Genomic DNA, 18,577 nt, shown 5'->3' on the forward strand with positions numbered 1-18,577 from the left:
ACACATCACTTGTGAGCAAAGACTGTTCTCAATATCTTCGATTATCTATGGGTTATTAGAATTTCTTTCTGGTGAGGCAAACATATTAATTCTGTACATCTATGAGCAACATGTGCTATTTTCTCTACTGCTTCCTGATGGTTGTTTTTCCCTTAGATGATTTCCTAACAAACATTTTGTGTCCTGAATATGCTCCATACATTTCAAGAATTCTCTCTTTGCATTTCTCTCACCTATTGGTCAATGATAAATAAAATCCAGATTTTAATTCTTAACTTCAAGCTTCACATGTTCAAATGTTACAGCTTTCTTTCCACATACTGAAACTTATAACGTTTCTAGAAAGAATCTAGACCAGTATTAGGCTTGAATTCACTTGATGCCTGTCTTTTAGATCCTGTCTTTTATTGCCTAATAACAATTTTTCCTGAAAGCCATATTTTCATATATTTGGTTTATGCAAAAGGGAATCTTTTATGCTACTTTGCTACAGTGCTTTTCTATTTTATAGTGGTTTACTTTATAGGGAAAGAAATTCTTCAGGTGGCTTTCTAGTCTTCCTGTATTGTTGGGGTCCTTCTTGGACATCTAGGAGCGGGGTAAAATGGCAACACAGCCCACGAATAATCCCGGGAAGACAGACTCCGGAGACTGAGAACAGACTCTCGATGCAGATCTAACTTTATTTTAGAAAACGTGCTCGCTACAATACAGACAGAGCGGTGGCAGTTGTTGGGTCTTTCCGGAATGTGACTGTCAGTCAATGGTGTCCTGAGACATGCCCACTCCTGCTCCAAGCAGAAGGGACCAGTCATTCTCTGGCTCTGGACATCCACTGAGTTTGTACTTGCTGAAAAACAGGTGGCAAGCAGCAGGGGCTCCTACACCACTAGCTAGGAGTCCCCACACTGTATGATTGAGAAAGTGATGCGGGTACATAGCCAAATGTAGAAACATAATTTGATTGCACCAAAGAGAAAAACGCAAAATTCACAGTAATTAAATCCTATTTCTCATCTGAGCTCAACTTATCCCAAGTACATAACTCTGTCATTTAAGGTTTGTTTGTTTTGGTGTTGTTGCTGTTCTTGCTTTATTTTGATTTGGTTTGGTTCATTGTGAGGATTGAATTCAAGGCCTGGACACTGCCTCTGGGCTCTTTTCTCGAGGCTAATGCTCTACCACCTTGAGTCATAGCTCTATTTCTGACTAATTGGAGAAAATTATCTCACTGACTTTTCTGCCGTGGCTGGCTTTGAACTGCAACCCTCAGATCTCAACCTCATGAGTATCTAGAATTTCAAGGATGAGCCATCAGTACTCAACAGAAATTTTTTCTTTGTTTTTATTCTGTCTTGGAGCTTAGACTCAGGGCCTTAGCACTGTCCTTGATCTTTTGATCTCAAGATTAGTACTGTACCTCATGGTCCACAGCTCTCCTTCTGGTTTTTTGGTGATTAGTTGGAAATAAGAGAGCTTTTTTGTATCTTCTTTTTTTAATTTTTAATATAATTTTTATTGTCATTAATAGAAGCATTACATTATATTCACCAGATAGAAGGTGCATTACTTCACAAACATTGATACCCTTTCTCATGTCTTGGTTCCAATTTCCCTCTCCCCATCCCTGCCCCTCATCTTGTTTCCTTCCTTCCTTATCCTGTTTCAAATAGCCAAATAAGCATATCTACAATATATCAGATAACAAGGTAAAATACTGTAACAATCTGAGATAACCAAAGAACAGCAAAAGAAATGAGGGGTAACATAGTACATTAAGGACAACAATCACTCATTATATGGCTTTTGTTTCTACATCGCCCCACTTGTAAGGAAATGGAAAGATTTAGAAAAAATCATGTTAAGTGAAGTAAGCCAGACTCAAAGGAACATAGGCTCAATGGTTTCCCTCATCTGTCATAATCAGTAAAAACCTCAGGCTCTCACAGCAGAGATTCACAATAAAGCAAAACCTAGATACATAAGGCCAAATAGGAAGATGCTAAATGAAAGAGAGCTTTTTTTAAAAAAAAAAAAAACTTTTACATCAACTTTGTTCTCATAGCCAACTTGTGTGAATTAGCAACCCCCCACATTCCCAGCTGTTGTAGGAATCATATTCCTTCTTACATTTACCAAAATCTCATAGGCAATAATGAGTTCTGTGTTCCAAAATAGGATTTACTGTTTGCACCTGTCTGTAAGGCTTTGTTCAACTTAAACAAAGTCTCTCTCTCTCCTGTCTCTGTCTCTCTGTCTCTGCTTCTACCTCTCTCCCTCCCTCCCTCTCTCTCTCTCTCTCTTTCTCTCTCTCTCTCTCTCCTCTTTCTCTCTTTGTCTCGCGTGTGCTTGCATACACACACACACACACACACACACACACACACGTGATTGGAGATAAGAGTCTTACAGACTTTCCTTCTTAGACTTGCTTCAAACTGCATTCTTTAGATGTCAGCCTTCTGAGATGCTAGAATTCCAGGTATGATCTTGGCACTGGGCCTCCATTTAAGATTTCTGATGGGAATAGTAATGCAATATTTCCATAAATTCTCAAATATTCCAGATATTTGGTTTTTTTTCTTACCTAGGTAGAGCTATACTTCACAGTGGTTCTTCATAATATGGAAAAAAGAGTTGATGGAAAATATACAGTTTGTATATTTAATAGCCATATAATAGTCTCAATTTGAAGAAATTTCTTTAAATGATGGAGTGATTATTCTGGAAATGCACTGTGTTTGGAAACTAAATGTGATGTTGAACTTCCATGTGTTACACCAATTTATGTTTCTATTCACCAGGCCTGCACTTTTACTGAGTTCACTAAAATAATACTTTAGTAAACTGCTTATTTATTTTAATTGAAATTCAAGGTGTCAATTTAGCTCTCACTGGAGACTTTGTGGTACAAAATATTGTAATCACCATTCTCATCCTGCTGTCCATTTCAAGTACCAGAATTTTAAGGACTTCCACCCTGCTTCTAAGTATATATTTACATAATTGCATTGAAATCAAGATTATTCAAACTAAGCAGCTCTTCCATCTTCCTTGTCATTCCTTGTCGACCAAGAGAACTGTTACAACCATTCTGTGAGTTGCTTAAAAATTTGCAGTTAATTTAAAGCCCTTCTTAGATGACACAAATTGGTACATCTAGCTCATTAAGGCAGCTCAACCCCTTTGATTAGACTTATAGTGTTTCTCTGCATTTGCACCTGTATGGTATAAATAAAAATCATACCTGTAAATAATTAGCATCATGCTGCATTTTAATGAAAATTTCCTTATCCTTTAACATGAACATGGACAAAAAAGAAACAGACTGAAATTCTGACTATGGAGACTGAGCAGTATTGAGGCTAATTGAAGTATTAACATTGAAGGAAGAGGTTCGATTCAATGACACTTCTTAGAAGAGAAGAAAGAGAAGATAAAGAAAACGAGAGGAGAGATCTTAGATCTTATATGCGTGGTAGTTCATGCATGTAGTCCTAGCTATTCATTCAGGCGGCTGAGATCTGAAGATCACTGTTCAAAGACAGCTCTGGAAGTAAAGTCCATGGAGACTCTTAAGTGGTGGCAGTGTGGCTCAAGTTGTAGAGCACTAGCCTTGAGAAAAAATAGCTCAGTGAAAGTCAGTGCCCCATCGCTGAATTCCAGCCCCAACACCAGTTCCAGAAAAGTCTGGGCCTGGTGAATAGTAACATGAATTGGGGCAAAAAATTTTATCTGATATTTTCAGATAAAAACAGAGCACGTCTATTACTACCTTAAAATCTCTCCAGGAAATAAAAGGACATTAGACAGAAATTCTAAACAATGTAAAGTTTCTTGTAAAAGTTCATACACTGCAGAAGTCTATTTTACCATTTTTATCTACAATTTAACTAATTTTTGCGTGATTTAATAGACTTTGACCAAATGTATTGATTCATGTTATTTGACATTCATTGTATATAGATATAATCTGGGACATGAATAACAGAACATTCAACAGAGCTCAACAGGGAGCGCTATTGTATGCTACTAATGCAGTATAGATTCAGATCACGTTGTAGTTTTGTATATCAAGTGTAGTCCCTATGGCAAGTACAAAGAAAATATTTATAGAATTCACCTAGGAAATGATATGAGAATCAATATTTTCTGTAAAAAATACAAAACACAAAAACTAATAATGGAGGATATGAAGAACAAAATAAATAAAATAGAAGAAACAAATTGCTAAGTGGCAGTAGTAAGTTTCTCCTGACACATAAAACAATGGATAAAAAAAGAATCCAGCAGTATTTCTTCATTTAAAACCCCCAGGAACCTAAGCAAAAAGAGGAAATGCTTGAACATTATAAATTGTATGCATGTTCATTATTGTGACAATATACTCACACAACTTTTTGATATTTTATTTTTGCCACTACTGGGCTTGAACTCTGGTCTCGGTTGCTGTGCTTTACATTTTTCTGTCAAGGCTATCACTCTACCAGTTTACGTACAGTACCACCTGAACTTTATGCTGGTTAATTGGAGTTAAGAATCTTGTAGAATTTTCTGCCCAGACTAGTTTTGAACCATTATTCAAAGACTGCAATGTCCTGGGAAGTTAGGTTTACAGGCAAGAGTCACTAGTGCTTGCCATTAACATCTTACTCATTGGTTAAAATCATCTTTCCAAGAAGATCAGAAAGAAGATAGAGATGCTCAATTTAACTACTGCCATTTAATATAATATTGGAGATTTTAGCTAGCACTATTAAATAACTGAAGCACATAAAAGTAATACATTGAAACTCGTTCAACCACTATGGAAAACAGTATGGCAGTACCTCAAAAGACTAAACATAGAGCTCCCCTATGACCGAGCAATTCCACTACTTGGCATTTCCCAATCATCCAGAAACAAGGACATACTAAAATCCACCAGCACAACGCTGTTCATTGCAGCACTATTTACCATAGCAAAGATATGGAACCAACCCAGATGCACCTCAGTTGATGACTGGATCAACAAGATGTGGTATTTATACACAAAGGAATTCTATCCTGTCATAAGGAAGGATGGCATTGCCCCATTTTATAAGGAAATGGAAAGACTTGGAAAAATTCATATTAAGTGAAGTAACGCAAACTCAAAAGAACATAGGCTCAATGGTTTCTGTCATTTGTAATAATTAGTACAAACCTTGAACTCTCCTAGCAGAGGATTACAACAGGGCAAAACCTAGATACATAAGGCCATATAGGATGACACTAAATGAAATGACCTCCAGAATATAGAAACAAAAGGAGTGATTGTTGTCCTTAATGCACTGTTTTTTTCATATATTTTTATTGTAATTAATAGAAGGGTTACATTACATTCACCAGATGGACGGTGCATTACTTCACATACATTGATACCCTTTCTCATATCTTGGTCCCCATCTCCCTCCCCCCAACCCCACCCCTCATCTTGTTTTCCCCCTTCCCTATCCGATTTCAAATAACCAAATAAGCATATATACAATGTATCAGATAACAAGTAAAATACTGTAACAATATGAGATAACCAAGGGGCAGCAAAAGAAATGAGAGATAACATAGTACATTAAGGACAACAATCACTCATTATATGGCTTTTGTTTCTATATCCTGGAAGTCCTTTCATTTAGTGTCATCCTATATGGTCTTATGTATCTAGGTTTTGCTCTATTGTAAATCTCTTCTAGGAGAGCCCAAGGTTTCTACAGGTTATGACAAATGAGGGAAACCATTGAACCCATGTTCCTTTGAGTCTGACTTAGTTCACTTAATATGAATTTTTCCAAGTCTTTCCATTTCCTTACAAATGGGGTGGTGTCATTCTTTCTGACAGCAACATAGAATTCCATTGTGTATAAATACCACATCTTGTTGATCCACTCATCAACTGAGGGGCATCTGGGTTGATTCCGTATCTTTGCTATGGTAAATAATGCTACAATGAACATCGTTGTGCTTGTGGATTCAGTACGTCCTTGTTTCTGGATTATTGGGTAAATGCCATGTAGTGGAATTGCTGGGTCATAGGGGAGCACTATGTTTAGTTTTCTGAGGAACTGCCACACTGCTTTCCATAATGGTTGAATGAGTTTTGTCAGTTGAATTTTAAGAGGAAAAGACAATTCTTCATTGGGGAAGTGCAATCTTTTCCACAAAGGGTCTCAGGAAAATAGGCAGAAAATCACATCTGAACCTTTACTTGCATATTTGTGATCCATTTGTTCATTGAGGGGCATCTGGTTTCTTCCAATCTTGGATATGGTATATAATGCTTCAATAACCATATGGGTAGCTTTAGTGTGGCCAGTTTTGTGTGTTATTGGTTAAATTCCTGGGAACGGAATTGCTGGGACATGAAGAAGCTTTGCTTATCTGCTTAGTCTTTTGTGTGTGTATGTGTGTGTTTGTGGGTTTGGGGGCTTGAACTATACTTGGGCATTGTCCCTGAGCTCTTCAGCTCAAGACTACCATGGTACCCTTGAACCAATCCTCACTTCCCTTTTGCTAGAGGTTCATTGGAGTTAAGAGTCTCAGGTCCTTTTGTGCCTGGCCTGGCTTTTAACCCCCATCCTCATTTCTCAGCCTTCTGAATAGCTAGGATTACAGGTGTGGTCATTGTGCCTGGCTTCTGCTTAGTCTTTTGAGGAACCTCTCTACTGATTTCCCAAAAGGGTGTTCTGTTACTCTGTTAGTGGGAATGTAAACTTGCTTAATGTCTCCAGAAACAAAAAGAAATTTATAGAGATAGGAAGTAAAAAGAAAATCAGTGGAGACTTATGGTTGAGAAAAAATAATGCTTAATTTGTTAAGTTCTTTAGAGAATGATAAAAATGTTTTACGTAGAAAAATCGGTGCTTTACATGATTGCAAATATATTTAATGCCACTCATATTGTACTCATACAAGTGATCAAAATGATAATCATTGCATACACTTTAGTCACATAAAAGAATGAAGGTACTGTTTATCTTTTTTTTTCAACTAACATTTTTTTATTATAATTAGTAAAAGGGTTACATGATATTTGCCAGATAGAAGGTGCATTAATTCACATGCATTGATACCCTTTCACATGTCTTGGTACCGATTTCCCTCCCCCCCACCCCCCACCCATCTTGGTTTTCCCCCCTTCCCTATCAAATTTCAACTATCCAAATACAAATAAATTCAATATATCAGAAAACAAAGTGAGATACTATAACAATATGAGATAGCCAAGGCACAGCAAAGGAGATGAGAGACAACATAGTACATTAAGGACAGCAATCATTCATTATATGACTTTTGTTTCAATATCCTGGAGGTCCTTTCAATTAGCTTCACATTATATGGCCTTATGTATCAAGATTTTGCTCTATTGCAGATCTCTGCTAGTAGAGCCCAAGGTTTCTACTGATTATGACGAATGAGGGAAACCATTGAGCCTAAGTTCCCTTGAGTCTGGCTTACTTCACTTAATATGATTTTTTGTGCCAAGCAATAGAACTTAACTCAGACCCCAACACCCCGCCCGAGAAAGACTGGTGGGAGCAGGGGGCAAGGAATTTAGAATCCTGTCCCTCCCCTCAACAGCCCCCTCCCTCAGGCCATTGACTAGAGATTGACAGGCAGGCTACCTAAGACCCAGCACCCCACCAAGGGAGGCGGGGCTGTCCCAACTCCCACCAGCCCAACGGGCTCAACCCCCAGCCCTCTGACTGGAGACTGACAGACAAGCGGTTGGACCCTAAGACTCAGCACCCCACCAGGGGAGGCGGAGCTGTCCCAGCTCCCACCCGCCCACCAGGCTCCTCTCCCAGGCCACTGGATCTGGAGAGTGGAGGGCGCTGGGACCCTGCCTTACAACAGTGGGTAGGGGGTGCGGGAAAATAGGAGCCCCCCTCAATTCTTGAGCAGGGCATCCTCCAGCTGGGAATCCTGAGCAAGACAGCACCGAGGGCCCCCCCCACAGTCACAGACTCTGACAAAGCAGTGGAAACACAGCAGGGATCTGAAGGGCCGACCAGCAGCCAAGCTCCCCTTCTGAGAACCAAAAAGGCTAGGCTCCGCCCTTGGAGCCCACTTCCTCAGCTGGGCCCCGCCACTGAGAACAGAGGGGTCTCCTGCTGGTCCTGCTGAGAGCTCCTGAAACTCTCAATCCCCAGACCCTTGGCTTGGGGCCGCCCCTGGAAGCAGCACAGGAAAACGTCTGCCAACCGCGCTCAGATGGAAGCTCGCAGATCCATCCCATGGTCCACTGTGAGGCCACTGGTTGGGCTAAGAGCTAGTTATGCAGCAACACATAAGTTTTATTCTAATACTTTCCAAACTTTGTACTCAAATATGCTACCTACTTACCCTCTGACCTCTCTCATTCTATTTTTCTATCTCTGGACCTCTGTTCATCCTTCAACCCTTATACTACATGGATCTACACTTGATGGCTGTTGAGCAACACTGTATATCTAGGTGTTTAATTATTCTCTAGGCTCAGAGGGACTTAAAGACAATAGAGATTGGATTGAGAGGCTTATTGTTTTGGGTATAAATCGCTTATCAGTGGATGTATTAGACTGGTCGGTAACTGTACAAAAAGAAAGAGTGATAACACCAATCAAAACTTGTGAACATCTAGAGTCTGCCAGCTACAGAGGTCTAGGTTGGTTATATCTGTTTATCTTTAAATATGTTATTGTCTTTAGTTTTCCAAAGGAGTTATCATTTAACAAAGCAGTTTATGAATACAACCCATCATGATCAATGTCACCCATTCAATATTCTCACCCATCCTTCCAGCATGGCTCTTAGCTGGCCTTTTTAAATTTTTGCATATATATCCATTGGAGTTTTGGGTGCATAAGATTAGATTACTATCCATGTGGATTACTATCCATCTTTTTATGTCCTTGTACTAGTGGGTTAGTCTACAAGAAAAACTTGCTCGTGTCCTATGTTGCAAATTAAGGCACACAATGTACTGTGATGTGTAAAATAAAAGTCCCTGAATGCTCTAATGGGAAGCAATTGCTTTCAAATGATGTATGGCTGATGGCTGGGTTTGTTGCTTTAGGGATATTAGAATTGGCTCAGAACCTGATTGGCCAGTGTCCCACAGTGATTTCTTTGAGTATAAATTTTCTCCACATATGTACATATTAGGTTTTCATTATTATGCAAAACAATTAACAATTGCAACTGGAAAACAGGAAGGATTTATCTTGACTCAATGTTAGAGATTTCAGATTATCAAATGATCTCAAAGGAAAGGGAAGACAAGGAGGAGTTGCGTAGTATAATGTACCCAAGAAACACTGAAAACAAACTCTGTCTATCCCCCTTCTGTGGCATCTGTATCCCAGCCTATGTCATGATAGTGCACATAGGAGGACAACTTCTCTTCCTTCAGTCCTTTCTTGGACTAGCCTCACAGACCCCAGCACTGTGCTTTCCTAATCTCATTGCCTTTTATTCCAATTGACTTGAAAATCTTGAGTAATCATCACAACACACTGCTGAATGTTGCATTGACACCATAAAGCAAGGAGATTAAACTAGGAACATAAAACTTTACAATCTTTTAGAGGAGTTACAGTGCTGTCATCCCTGTGGCATCACCATGTAGTAATCTCCTTTGTCTGCCCTATTAATTTCCTAATAAATTTTCCTATCACTCCCACTGAATGTCAGTTTTTCCAGAACATACTCTCTCTGGACACTAGGGCAGGGTATTGGCTTCCAGGCAACTGCTGCTTCCCTAAAAGCCCACCTACCATAAAAGAATATTGTATGCATTGGTACTGAAACATTCAGGTGTAATTTAAAAAAAACCCACAAGATTATATAATCACTTAATAACAAACAAAATGTTTCAAATTATTTGGGAAAAAATACTGTGAAAGCTTTAGATGATTGCCTTGAACATTGCTTATTATTCTGGATTTCTCTAACACTGCTAAACAATGCCAGAAAGATAAATAGGCTAACTTTGATATCTCTATGATTTGGTTTTGAAATACAGGAGCATTTTACATGTCAGCTTGGATAAATGGCATATTTTGAAAGATATTCAAACTCTCTGCCCTTCTGAGAATCTGATTGCTTTATTATTGAATATCAATACCTTTCTTACAACAATTTGACATGCCATTAATTGTGACTGTAAATCTCTGCCCATTCCTTGTATTATAATTGATGTCCCATGACATCAAGCTAGTGCCTAAATTGTTTACCAATAAAGTTAATTCTGTCTTGAAGAATACATAAATAAATATAGCCATTTGTAAATATATGTATAGATAACTGGTACATATTATTCCCAAAGAATCTGATTATTCCTAAGAAATGGAAAGCCTTAAACTCTGGTTTTGTTTTGAATGAAATTAAACTCTTCTTTACTCACCTCACCTTTTGGTGCTGTGTTGCAGACTGACTATGTCAGATTCTCATAAGGAAAAAATAAATATGCTTTAGCTGCCTAACAAGAACTTGAGCAGATTCAAGAGCTAATTCATAAGTAAGCCATGATTCTTAAATGAGAAAGTCCAGATCATATTTAAATGGAACCAAGACAACTCAGTATCATAGAAGTCCCCTACATCCTACTGTGAGGCTGGTATGAAGTAGCTCGAAGTGTCAAATGTTTCAATAGCTTCTACACTGAAACAAGTTTTTTTTATTCATGTAAAATGAAAATTGTTTTCAGATAATTGTTCGATGAATTTAACATTTAACTTCCTCTTAGTATTCCTTCTCTCTTCATAATTATTTCTTCTATTTTTTCCTTCCAATATAGTTTCTTTAAAATCTATTGCCAACTGAAGCCTGATGGTTCATGCCTAAAATACTAGATCTAAGAAGGCTGAGATCTAAGGATCACAGTTTAATGCAAGACTGGACATGAAAATCTGTGAGATGTTCTTCTCCCATTAACTACCGAAAAGTGGGAAGTAGAGCATCTGTGGCTGTAGTGGCAGGGTACTATCCTTGAGTAGAAAAGCTAAAAGACAGTGCCCAGGTCCTGAATTAACACTCCAGTACCAGCTCTGTCTGTCTCTGTCTGCCTGCCTGCCTCTCTCTCTCTCTCTCTCTCTCTCTCTCTCTCTCTCTCTCTCTCTCTCTCTCTCTCTCTCTCTCTCTCTCTCTCTCTCTCACACACACACACACACACACACACACACACACACATACATGCTTGCTTGAAATGACCTAACCTTACATTTCTTTAAGAACTTCTAGGTTTGTAAAGTCCTTTGGTGTTTTTAAATTATAGTTCTCTGATGCTAAAACCTGGGACTAGAAACATGGGTTCAGGCTTGCCCTTCAAGTCCCATTTCTGCCAAGTGTCCTGTGAAGCCATTATTGTAATACAATGGTGTATGGGAAGGCATACTGCAGAGATTTCTTGTGAGAATTTCACAAGTTAAGAAATGTATATTTCAAAGGAAAAACGTTAAATAATTCCTGAAAGACACAAGAGTCCTCTAGGAATTAGTGTGATTTAAAGAATCTATGGTCATTTTTGTTTAGCTTCAGAATTACTCAATAGCCTAGAAAATTTCCATTCAAATTTCTTTTTCTTCTCTTACCTAATTTCAGATTTCTACAGAGGCCTAAAGATTCTTTTGCCTTTTCTAAGCAGGGACTCTCAGCATTTATTTTCCCTGTATTTACCTTTTATATACTCTTAATTATATATATATATGTGTGTGTGTGTGTGTGTGTGTGTAAGTATGTGTTTGTTGAGAAAAAGAATTATATCATTTATATATTACATAACTATATAGAATTACAGTGTATACTAAAGTAAATATAGTGATAGTTATATATAATATATATCAATTATATATTTGAAGGATCCTGTAATAGTCCTGTGTTTACCTGACAAGTCCCTTGATCTTTTTATCTCTACTTCTATTTAAATTATCTCTACTATGATTAATCAATAATTATAATATAATTATAAATATAAATGATACAATTGCAATTACTAATTAATCATCTCTACTACAATTTAAATTATGTTTAGGTTGAGTATGAACATTAGCACATTAAATACTAAGTTAATCTAAAACAACTACTAAGATTTTGTTTTTGTTTTGTTTTCTTCTTTTTTTCTTGTTGGGATGATATATAAAGGGGTTACGATTAAAGTTCATCAATTTTGGGTACATTACCTGTTGGAAATTAATGCTCCTTCCCATGTTTTTCTCTCACTATTCCTCCCCACCTCCTAATCATCTTGTTTACCCCATCCCTTCCCTATTTCAAAAAAACAAATAAATGTATATACAATATACCAGGTATCAAAGTCCTACTAAAACTTTTTAAACTCTGTTTGTATTGTCTTATCACTCCTGTCTTCATTGTAATGCATATGGATGTCCAATTGGTACAATGCCATTTTTTGAAAAACATTATGTTGACTTATGCATATCTGTAACCCCAGCCCTTGTGATGTTGAAGTACATGAATCATCAATTCAAGTCTGACCTAGAAGACTGCCTTAAGCATAAAAGAAAACGAAAGTCCTATCAATGACAATAGGTCTGAATTCCACTACAATTCCATGTTTTCTTTATCTCGATACCAAAATAGTACCTGAGATCTTTTTCCTAATCTTGAGAATAAGATGAAGAATACTTCTCAAACTCCAAATTTCATGAGTTCACAAACAGAGCAAAGAGGATTTTGTACTTTAGCCACTGTTATGTTATCCATCCTAACTTGTGTCTAAACAATATATCAAGCAAGATTTCAACATTGACACCTTGTCCAACTATTGTTCATTGTTCCAGGAAATCCTAAGAAACAAGTTTCTGATTGCTTATTGACAGGTTCTTGTAGCCTTACACATTCCTTACCATATTTTATGCACATAAGAATTACAATAATACAGGCTCTGTTCTACTATTTTGATAATAAAATAATTTGAACAAACTTTTCAGAGAGTTTTAACTTTGATTTTTTTCTAGCTATTTACTGACCTCCCTTTTCTTTCACTTAACGGAACATGAGAAAAACACCGAAATAATAAGCAGGAATCTCTAGGCTTCCTCTAAATACCAGCTCTAGGGACAAGGTCAACTGAATCTTTAAGGTGGGGTAAAGGCAGAGAGGTGTTTTATTGTAGACCATATTAAAAATCAATTTGCTTGCCAATTATAATACATTTCAGTGATCTGCTTGACTTTGCTATTAGTAGTTGCAGGGCTACATTATGCATGGCATTTGACTATTCGTACAAAGGAAAATGCAGTGTATTCCATTAGCAGTTTCCTATCAGTGTAAGTCTACAAATTACTGATGATGTTTAGGCTGATGCTTTGCTACTTTGCATATTCTTATTTCTCCTGACATATCCATGATTAATATGCATGTCATATGAGGCACTGAAGATCAGTATGATTTTGATCCATGTTAGTTTCTGTGTTATTAAAGCCTGTGTTATAAATCTGAGGTCATTTAGATGGAGGTCTGCTCATGCTGGATCAAGAAGGACCCATGCACTTCATCTTTTACCATTGCTGATATAACAAAATATAAAAAGACAATTGGAGGAAGGTAAAGTGTATCAAGTTATTTCTGACATCAGGAAATATTGTCATTCTATAGTGGTTGCAAATAGAAAGTCCAGGACACAGTTGTATACAACTGGTGGATCTGTTTCTCACAAGTATTTTAGGAAAACTTTATAAATTGAAAGACTGAAAAGTGTTCCCAAAATTCTGAGAAGTTGTGTCTGAATATCAAGATTTTTCTATCACATGACTTAAAAAATATCTGTATAATTGGCCCCTTAAAGAAAGCTCAAATTACTAGACTGGATTTAAAAAAAAAAGGAGTGTATCTCATATTGTCAGTGTATCTATCACAAATTAGATAGGGGAAAGCTTAGTTCTGTAATACCACAAATGTATAAAATTCAGTAATGAACTTCTTGCTGTAGATTCTATTTCCACCTTTGACAACAAGAATGAAATCGAATCACAAATTATATTGCGAGAGGAAGAAGTGGAAATGGAAAAAAAAATACCTAAAACTTATCTGCAAAGGCCTGAGAGACAGCAATTGAGGGCCTAAATTGAACAATCAGATGCATGGAGGTGACATAAACTTTTGTAGGAATTTTTCTACTAGAATTTTTAGTATCTGAAAGCAGCAACTTTTACTGGGTTGGATGACTCACCCCTATAATCCTAGCTACTCAGGAGGCTGAGATCTGAAGATCCAGGTTCAAAGCCAGCCTGCACACAAAGGGCCTGAGATGCTTATCTCCAATTAACCCCTAGAAAAATGGGAAGTGGGGCTTAGTTTCAGGGTAGGGCAGTAGCCTTGAACCAAAGAGCTCAGGGACAACCTCCAGGCTGACTTCAAGCCCCATGACCCCCAAAAAACCAAAGAAAATACCAACAACTTTTTAGCAGCTACAACTGAAGATCCAGAGTTTCAAAAAAAGTGAACTATTATTTCAGAATGCAAGGGCTGGGAATTGTGCATGTACTTTACCACTTAGCAGTCAGTCATGGTTTAAAAATGCAAATTCCAAACAGGCCATAACAAAAGTCCTGAAGATAAGAATACTGAGGCTCTTTCTTCATTTCCTCTAGTTGTTTGTTGAAACAAATTCTTAAATAAGTAAACAAATCAACAAGTAAATAACACAATGATGATAGGGGAAAATGTATTGACACAAGGCATTTCATTTATAAAATCCAGAATATTAGAAAGCCTACAGAGTGGGAGGTCTTCACTGACCATACAATGGACAAAGGCCTCATATCTAAAATATATCAACAGCTCAAAAAATGAATCAATCCAAAACTAATCTCCAAGGAAACAACCATTCCATTAAAAGATGGGCCAAAGACTTAAAGAGAGTCTTCTCTGAAGAACAAATAAGAATGCCCTATAGACACATGAAGAAATGCTCCACATCTCTGGTCATAAAAGAAATGCAAATCAAAACAACTCTAAGATTCCACCTCACTCCAGTTAGAATGGCCAGGATCAAAAAATCTATTAACAACAGATGCTGGAGGAGATAGGGCCAAGAGGGATCACTACTACACTGTTGGTGGGAGTGCAAACTCATTCAACCACTATGGAAAGCAGTATGGCAGTTCCTCAAAAGACTAAACATAGAGCTCCCCTATGACCCAGCAATTCCACTACTTGGCATTTACCCAATCATCCAGAAACACAGACATACTAAATCCACTAGCACAACAATGTTCATTGCAGCACTATTTACCATAGCAAAGATCTGGAACAACCCAGATGCCTCTCAGTTGATGAGTGGATCAACAAGATGTAGTATTTATACACAATGGAATCCTATGCTGCTGTCAGAAAGAATGACATCGCCCCATTTATAAGGAAATGGAAAGACTTAGAAAAAATCATATTAAGTGAAGTAAGTCAGACTCAAAGGAACATAAGCTCAATGGTTTCCCTCATTTGTCATAATCGGTAGAAACTTCGGGCTCTCTTAGCAGAGATTTACAATAAAACAATACCTAGATACATAAGGCCATATAGAATGATGCTAAATGAAAGGACCTCCAGGATAGAGAAACAAAAGCCATATAATGAGTGATTGTTGCCCTTAATGTATTATGTTATCTCTCATCTCTTTAGCTGTCCCTTGATTAGCTCATATTGTTACAGTATTTCACCTGGTTATCTGATATGTTGTCTATATGCATATTTGGTTGTTTGAAGTCAGATAGGGAAGGGAGGGAAACAAGATGAGGGGTAGGGGTGGGGTAGGGAAATGGAGACAAAGACATGAGAAAGGGTATCAATGTATGTGAAGTAATGCACCTTCTATCTGGTGAATATAATGTAACCCTTCTATTAATTACAATAAAAATATATGAAAAAATTAAAAAGTCCGAATATTAACTTGTCAATAAGAAATAAGTAATAAACTTAACAAGCTTACAGGACACAATGTCTATGCACAAAAATAATTCCATCTTTCCATACCAACAATAAGCTATGATGGTGAAATAAAATAAATTTGTAATCATATTAAAATAATGAAATCTATTTGGAATTAAGTAATCAAAATATTTAAACTTCTTTCCAAAACTATAGACTACATTTCTGAGAAGCATTAGGCTAATAAGTTGAGGTTATAACATTTGTATGGATTGAGACAATATCACAAAAAAATGTCATTTCTCATAAGATTGACCTTTTCAGTATGATATAATGGCTTGACAAAATTGATGACTCTTAACTTGATATGAAAATGCCTATCACTAAGAAAATTCTGTTGAAGAAGCAGAGAGTTGAAAGTTGTATATGATCTGTTATGGACCTTCTTATCTCATCTAATCTTAGATGACTGAAGGTAGAATTATTTATTTGAAGATAATTATTTTTTAATTTATTTTTTATTTTAATGTAATGTGCATTACTTCTCACACATTGATATCCCTTCTCTTGTTTTGTCCCCATTTCCCTCCCCCCCCATTTTTTAAATTAGCATTTTCTCTTTTTTATTGCATTTTTTTGTCAGGGTAATGTATAGCGTGGTTACAGTTACATTCGTCCGGTAGTGGATGGGTACATTTCTTCTTAAACGTTGATACCCACTCTCATGCTTTTCTCCCACTTTCCCTCTTCCTCCCTCTCCCAATCATCTTATTTTCCCCTTCCCTTTCCTATTTCAAATAAACAAATAAATGTATATACAATATACCAGGTAACAAAGTCAGACATAATAACAACATGAGATAAATCGTAAGGAGGGAAAAATTAGAAAATAAATAACTTCACATGGTACCTTAAGAATAACAATCACAAAGATAAGCCTCTTGTTTCCAAGCACATATCCTACTCTATTGTCCAAGTTGCCCTCAAGTGATCCTTCTTCGTCACTTAGATCCGAGGATTCTGGTATGAAGCCAGCCCAAGCAGGAAACTCCATGAGAGACATCTCCAATAAACTACACACACACACACACACACACACACACAAAACAGCAAAGTTAAAAGAAGAAAAAGAATATGTACATGTATGAATACACACACACACACTGTCATATGTTTAAAATATATTCTACACAACCTTTCCAGAGTTCTTTTAAATTTGATTATTGCTACAATATGTTGCTGCAGGGGTGTGTGTGTGTGTGTGTATATATATGAAATTTCTACTTTCATAATCTTCATTTTAGAATTTGAGATTAATACCTAGGCCTACTAAATTTAGGAGTCAGTATGGAGTTTCACTTGTTCTATATTTTATCAATTATTAATCAGGAAGAATTACAATCATCATTACTTTTCTATTGTGGAAATCTTTTACTTAATATTTGAATTCAAGCAGATCTGATATTCAGAACGAGTGGTGAAATCCAGTGTCACCAGAGAAGATGACAGGAACTCATGTCACTGGAAAAGCCTTTTACTTTAGTGAAATATCTGCCACAAGGTGTCCACTGTACTTTCCCACTGAATGTGCTCAATGGTCATGTTGATTTTGGCTCACGCATGAACCCACAGAAAGCAAACAATACTGCACAAAGGATAAAGGGCTCTCTTGTGTGAAGTAAAGGCCAGCCTTATAAAGGCAGCATAAAACAGAAGGATAAAAGCCTGGAGGAAAATCTACAGAAATTCCCAAGGTCTCATTTTAGCTCATAATTTTAATGCACTTCCCAATAGAACTATTTAATCAGGAATAATGAAAGTTAATGGTCGCTGGACAGCACTTCGTTTCTAGAGAGCTTTCGGAAAGTTAACAGGCTGTTATATGGACTTGGCTGTGATGGGCTTCTGAGTCATTGGTGAGTGGAGTCAAATGCAGAGCAGCCATGTCTAAAAGCAGTGAGTTCAATGTCAGATATTTGCACACTCAGCATGCTTCTATTTGCACACTCAGCATGCTTCGCACTTTCTTCAAACACATTGTTGTATATAACCCAGTCATTTCTTTTGTGTGTGTGTGTGTGTGTCTGAGAGAGTCATGGGGCTTGAACTCTTGAACTCTGGGCCTGGGCTCTGTCCCTGAACTCTTCAGCTCAAAAGCTACTGATCTATCCTTGGAGCCACAGACCCACGTCTCCTTTTCTAGTGATTAGTTGGAGATAAGAGTCTCACTGTTCTTTAGTGCCCAGGCTGGCTTGGAACCTCGATCCTCAGATCTCAGCCTCCTGAGTAGCTACGATTACAAGCATGAGACACCGTGCCCGGATTAAACCCGTTATCTTAAAAGTTATTCAACAAAATGGGGGACAAGTCATCAGTAAAGGAACTCTTTTTTTTTTTTTTGGCCAGTCCTGGCCTTGAGCTCAGGGCCTGAGCACTGTCCTTGGACTTTCTCAAGGCTAGAGCTCTACCACTTGAGCCTCAGAACATCTGGCTTTTTTTCCATGTATGTGGTACCAAGGAATCGAACCCGGGCCTTCGTGCATGCTAAGCGAATACTCTACCACTAGGCTAAATTCCCGGCCCAGAGCTCTTCTTTTTGGTCAAGAAAATAAAATAACAATCAGGACCCCTAGGGTCCTTTGTAATATTTGGATATCTACCTACCTTTGTAGAATAATTTCCTTTTTTTTAC

The 18,577-nt window shown here is 37.4% G+C and overlaps 1 pseudogene; it reads right to left on the reverse strand.

Moving 5' to 3' along the window:
• Nucleotides 1-2,115: 2,115 nt before the first annotated feature.
• Nucleotides 2,116-2,238, reverse strand: LOC150067137 (small nucleolar RNA SNORA40; annotated as a pseudogene).
• Nucleotides 2,239-18,577: the final 16,339 nt, after the last annotated feature.

This window comes from Megascapheus bottae, chromosome 2, assembly GCF_031878675.1.
Source record: "Megascapheus bottae isolate mThoBot1 chromosome 2, mThoBot2.hap1, whole genome shotgun sequence".
NCBI classification, from domain to species: domain Eukaryota; kingdom Metazoa; phylum Chordata; class Mammalia; order Rodentia; family Geomyidae; genus Megascapheus; species Megascapheus bottae.